Source organism: Rutidosis leptorrhynchoides, chromosome 5, assembly GCF_046630445.1.
Source record: "Rutidosis leptorrhynchoides isolate AG116_Rl617_1_P2 chromosome 5, CSIRO_AGI_Rlap_v1, whole genome shotgun sequence".
NCBI classification, from domain to species: domain Eukaryota; kingdom Viridiplantae; phylum Streptophyta; class Magnoliopsida; order Asterales; family Asteraceae; genus Rutidosis; species Rutidosis leptorrhynchoides.
This window is the reverse complement of record NC_092337.1, coordinates 453,709,650-453,715,649: the sequence shown is the minus strand read 5'-3', so window position 1 is coordinate 453,715,649 and position 6,000 is coordinate 453,709,650.

The following is a 6,000-nucleotide window of genomic DNA, read 5'->3' as shown; positions in this document are numbered from 1 at the left end:
TGTGGCTAGTTGTGAGATAGTATCCCCAACATGATTCTCGATGTACCGAAATACAATATTTAATAAAAACGAGTATCATAGTGGTATTTAAACATGTACAACAATTCACATGTGAAGGTATTACTTATTGTAAGATCTAAAAGTGCAAAATTTACCTTTAAAAATAGTAAAATATCATTTTCCTCATCTAAACTGCTTAGAACGGGGGAAAGCCTTAAGGAAGTCTTGCTCGTAGCACCGTTTTCTAGTTATCTTGAGAATATGGACCTAATCTACAATTGAAAAGTTTTCAGAAAATTCTCCACAAAATTTTGCCCGATTTTGTGGGGAATGTAGTGACTTCAAATATGTGTTTTTCGGACATTAATTATCATTAAAACAAAACTACACTATCATATATTCGCATTCATTATGAAATTTAGAAACAAAAATAAAAATAAGGTTATGAATCTAGAGAAATAATAAAGCGGCTAAAAATACTCGAAACAATAAAACAAAGACGTTATAAAAGCAGCAAATGTTTTGTGGCTAGTTGTGAGATAGTAGCCCCAACATAATTCTCAATGTACCTAAATATAATATTAAATAAAAACAAATATCATAGTGGTATTTAAACAGACACAACAATTCACATGTGAAGTTATTACTTATCGTAAGATCTAAAAGTGCGAAATTCACCTTTAAAAATAGTAAAATGTCATTTTCGTCATCTAAACTGTTTCGAACGGGAGAAAGCCTTAAGGAAGTCTTGCTCGTAGCGCCGTTTCTATTTATCTTGAGAATATGAGCCTAATCTGCAACTGAAAATTTTTCGGAAAATTTTTCACAAAATTTTGCCCGATTTTGTGGGGAATGTAGTGACTTCAAATATGTGTTTATCGGACATTAATTATCATTAAAATGAAACTACACTCTCATATATTTGCATTCATTATGAAATTTAGAAAAAAAATAAAAATAAGGTTATGAATCTGGAGAAATAAAAAAGCGGCTAAAAATACTCGAACAATAAATCAAGACGTTATAAAAGCAGCAACGTTTTGTAGGTAGTGGTGAGATAGTAGCCCCAACATGATTCTCGATGTTCCTAAATATAATATTAAATAAAAACAAGTATCATAGTGGTAATTAACAGGCACAACAGTTCATATGTGAAGGTTTTACTTATCGTAAGATATAAAAGTGCAAAATTCACTTTTAAAAATAATAAAATGTCATTTTCGGCATCTAAACTGCGTCGAACAGGGGAAATCCTTAAGGAATTCTCCACAAAATTTTGTCCGATTTTGTGGGGAATGTAGTGATATCAAATATGCGTTTTGCGGCCATTAATTATTATCAAAATGAAACTACACTCTCATATATTCGCATTCATTATGAAATTTAGAAACAAAAATAAAAATAAGGTTATGAATCTAGAGAAATAAGAAAGCGGCTAAAAATACTCGAAACAATAAAACAAAGACGTTATAAAAGCAGCAAATAGTTGTGAGATAGTAGCCCCAACATAATTCTCGATGTACCTAAATACAATATTAAATAAAAACAAGTATCATAGTGGTATTTAAACAGACACAACAATTCACATTTGAAGTTATTAATTATCGTAAGATCTAAAAGTGCAAAATTCACCTTTAAAAATAGTAAAATGTCATTTCCGGCATCTAAACTATTTCGAACGGGGGAAAGCCTTAAGGAAGTCTTGCTCGTAGCGTCGTTTTATATTTATCTTGAGAATATGGGCCTAATCTGCAGTTGAAAATTTATCGGAAAATTTTCACAAAATTTTGTTCGATTTTGTAGGGAATGTAGTAACTTCAAATATGTGTTTTGCATCCTTTAATTATCATCAAAACGAAAATACACTATCATATATTCGCATTCAATATGAAATTTAGAAACATAAATGAAATAAGGTTATGAATCTAGAGAAATAGAAAACAGTCTAAAAATACTCGAAAAATAAAACCAAGACGTTATAAAAGCAGCAAGGTTTTGTGGCTAGTTATGAGATATTAGTCCCAACATGATTCTCGATATAACTAAATACAATATTAAATAAAAACAAGTATCATAGTGGTATTTAAACATGCACAACAATTCACATGTGAAGGTATTACTTATCGTAAGATCTAAATGTGCAAAATTCACTTTTAAAAATAGTAAAATGTCATTTTTAGCTTTTAAATTGCTTCGAAAGGGGGAAAGCCTTAAGGAAGTTTTGCTCATAGCGTTGTTTTCTAGTTATCTTGCGAAAATGGACCTAATCTACAATTGAAATTTTCGGAAAATTCTCCATAAAATTTTTTCCCATTTTTTGGGGAATATAGTGACTTCAAATATATGTTCCGCGACCATGAATTACATTACATTTTAACCTTTATATATATAGCAATTGATAATCGGACAGTTCTCTAACCTTACAAATATCATCATTGAACGAAACACAAATTCTAAAAACTTACATAACATTCATGCATACCCAATAAAACAAATGCGTATTATTCTTCTTTGTGAAGATATTATGTTGTTGTGCATTCACGAAATGACTACTTTAAGTGTTAGTGGCTTCTATTTTACATTTTATTGTAGTGTTGATTCTAGTTGAATTTGAGTTCTTTGATTATATTATTGCTTGATTATATTACTATACGTGTACAATCAATGATATAAGAAGATTGTTAACGTGTACAATCTTCTATATTTTGGAAATTGTTAACGTGTACAATCAATGATATAAGATTGTTAATCATACAACTCAAATTACTCCGTTAACCATTCATACCTAAGAAAACAAATACTTAATATTCATCTTGGTCAAGCTATTATGGAGTTCTGTATCTATGATGATAAAGGTAAGTATGTAACATGAGATTTGTTGGACTAATTTGACTCAATTCCAATTTGGATTATGAGTTAGGCCACCTAACACATCTAGATGGATCACATGGGTGGTTGTTGAAATATGCATTCAACACATGGGATTATTCAAGGTTGGCCATGAAATGTCTTGAATTCACACATGCATTCATATGGCTCATTTCAACTATAAAAGAAAATGCTTGGAACTTCATTGAAGCATCCCATTCTTCACATCCTAAATCCCATCTCAAGTTACATAATACTTGAAAGAGTCTATAACACTCTTGTGAGAAGTATTGTAGAAAATAGAGAGAGTATAGAATTGTTAAATAAAATTCTATACGAGTGAGTTACGAGGGAAGTGTAATAATCTAGTGAGTGGTCCAAATACTTTGTTAGTATTTTCGGAGCCTAGATTGAGTGATACATTGTAACCTCGGGTTTGCCATATTTGCTAGTAAAATCCATCTCTGCTTCCGCCCGTGGACTAGGCCTCACGCCGAACCACGTAAATCCTTGTGTCTTTATTTATTGCTTAATTGTTCTATTAATTTCTCGGGGTCTTGAAAGTGCGCTAAATCACAACAAACTGGTATCAGAGCTATAGCTGTGATTAAATATACAAGATGACGATAATAAGGTCCGACGTAGAGAAATTTAATGGCCAGAACGATTTTGGTCTTTGGCGAATGAAGATGCGGGCTCTACTGAGCCAACAAGGTTATTTGTTAGCTTTGAAAGGGAGAGAACATCTACCCGAAAAGTTGACAGATGAAGAGAAGGATGAACTTCTGGAAAAGGCACACGGCATGATTATTCTAAATCTTGCCGATTGTGTGCTTAGAGAAGTTGCGGCAGAAACCACACCGGCTGGACTTTGGAAACAGCTAGAAACTCTATATATGACTAAGAGTCTCACGAACCGGTTGTATATGAAACAACGGTTGTATACTCTTCGGAAGAAAGAAGGTTCACTAAATGATCACATCGATGAGTTCAATAAAATAATTTTGGACTTGAATAATATTGGTGTGAAAATTGATGATGAAGATCAATCATTAATTTTCTTATGTTCCTTGCCAAAATCGTACGAGCATTTGGTTACAACTCTACTATATAGTAGAAAAACTATTTCCATGGAGGATGTCAAATCTACCTTGAACTCTAGCGAGTTAAGGAAGAAATCCTCGGCGGATTATCTGGAAGAGAGTGCAGAAGGTTTGGTGGCAAGAGGAAGACGTAACGATAGAGCATCAAGTAGTAACAACAAAGGTCGTTCTAGATCGAAACCAAGATCTAGAAAGATCAAGTGTTACAATTGTCACAAGGAAGGTCACATGCGTAGAGACTGTCCAGACTTAAAAGGAAAAAGAGAGACTTGGAATGCAGCGGGAGCCGATAAAGTTGCCGCGGTTGCAGAAAATGATTCTGATGGTGCAAATGTTCTTAGTGTTACCGATGGCCTCTCAAGTAATGAGTGGATTCTTGACTCAGGTTGTTCTTATCATATGTGTCCTATTAGGGACTGGTTTACTACCTATCAACAAATAAATGGTGGTAAAGTCCTTATGGGAAACGATGTAGCTTGTAAGGTTGTTGGCATAGGAACGATCCAAATCAAGATGTATGATGGCACGGTGAGGACGTTGACAGATGTCAGGCATGTTCCAGAATTGAAGAAGAATCTTATTTCCTTGGGTACGCTGGACTCCATCGGCTGCGAGTATCGAGCCCGAGGTGGAGTACTAAAAGTCTCTAGAGGTGCACTTGTCGTGATGAAAGGTGAAAGGTGTAACGGCCTTTACCTGTTAAAAAGTAGCACGGTTACTGGTGCGTCTGGAGTTTCTTCATCGGCTAAAGATGTAGATACCACCAAGTTATGGCACATGCGCCTTGGGCACATGAGCGAGAGAGGAATGATGGAGCTTAGTAAACGAGGTTTGCTGTGCGGTCAGAATATCAGAAAATTGGAATTCTGCGAGCATTGTGTATTCGGAAAACAGAGCCGAATAAAGTTTGGCACAGCCGTTCACAGGACGAAAGGTACTTTGGATTATATCCATTCAGATCTTTGGGGTCCATCTCCTGTTCCTTCAAAAGGTGGTGCGAGATACATGTTAACCTTTATTGATGACTATTCGAGAAGAGTATGGGTTTATATCCTTAAACGTAAGGATGAAGTCTTTGTCAATTTCAAGCAATGGAAGATGATGATAGAGAAGCAGACTGGAAAGTTCATTAAGCGCTTGAGAACTGACAATGGACTGGAATTATGCAAAGGCGAATTCAATGAGTTCTGTAAGAACGAAGGCATTATGAGACACCACACAGTGCGGTTTACACCACAACAGAATGGCGTTGCAGAACGGATGAATAGAACGCTCCTTGAGCGAGCGAGGTGTATGCTCTCAAATGCAAAATTACCAAATATATTTTGGGCTGAAGCTGTCAACACAGCTTGTTATTTGGTAAATCGGTCTCCATCAACGGCAATTGATTGTCAAACTCCTTTGGAGAAATGGTCAGGTTCCCCTGCAAGTTACAGTGATTTGAAGATATTTGGTTGTCCTGCTTATGCTCATGTGAAAGATGGTAAACTTGAGCCGAGGGCTAAGAGATGCATATTTCTAGGGTATGCAGATGGGGTGAAGGGTTATAGATTGTGGTGCCCTGATGGTAAATCATCCCGATTTCTCATCAGCAGGGATGTGACATTTGATGAGTCTGCTATGTTGAAAAAGACAGAGGAGGAACAAGTAGTTGCTGGAAAAGATCGTGAAGTTGAAGAGCAGGTGGAGCAAGAAATAGAAGTTTCACAAGGAGTAGTACAAGATACTCCTGTCGAGCCCGTTGTAGAAGATGTACATGACTCTGGTGTTGATCAAATGACACCAGAAGATCAGTCAGATGAACAACATGATCTACAGAATTATAATCTAGCAAGAGATAGAGAACGACGAGCAATAAAACCACCACAACGGTTCGGGCATGCAGATTTGGTAGCTTATGCCCTGAGTATGGCAGAAGATATAGAAGTCCAAGAACCTGCTACATATCGTGAAGCTATAAGTGGCCCAGAATCTGCAAAGTGGTCTGTAGCTATGAATGAAGAGATGGAGTCTCTTTATAACAATCATA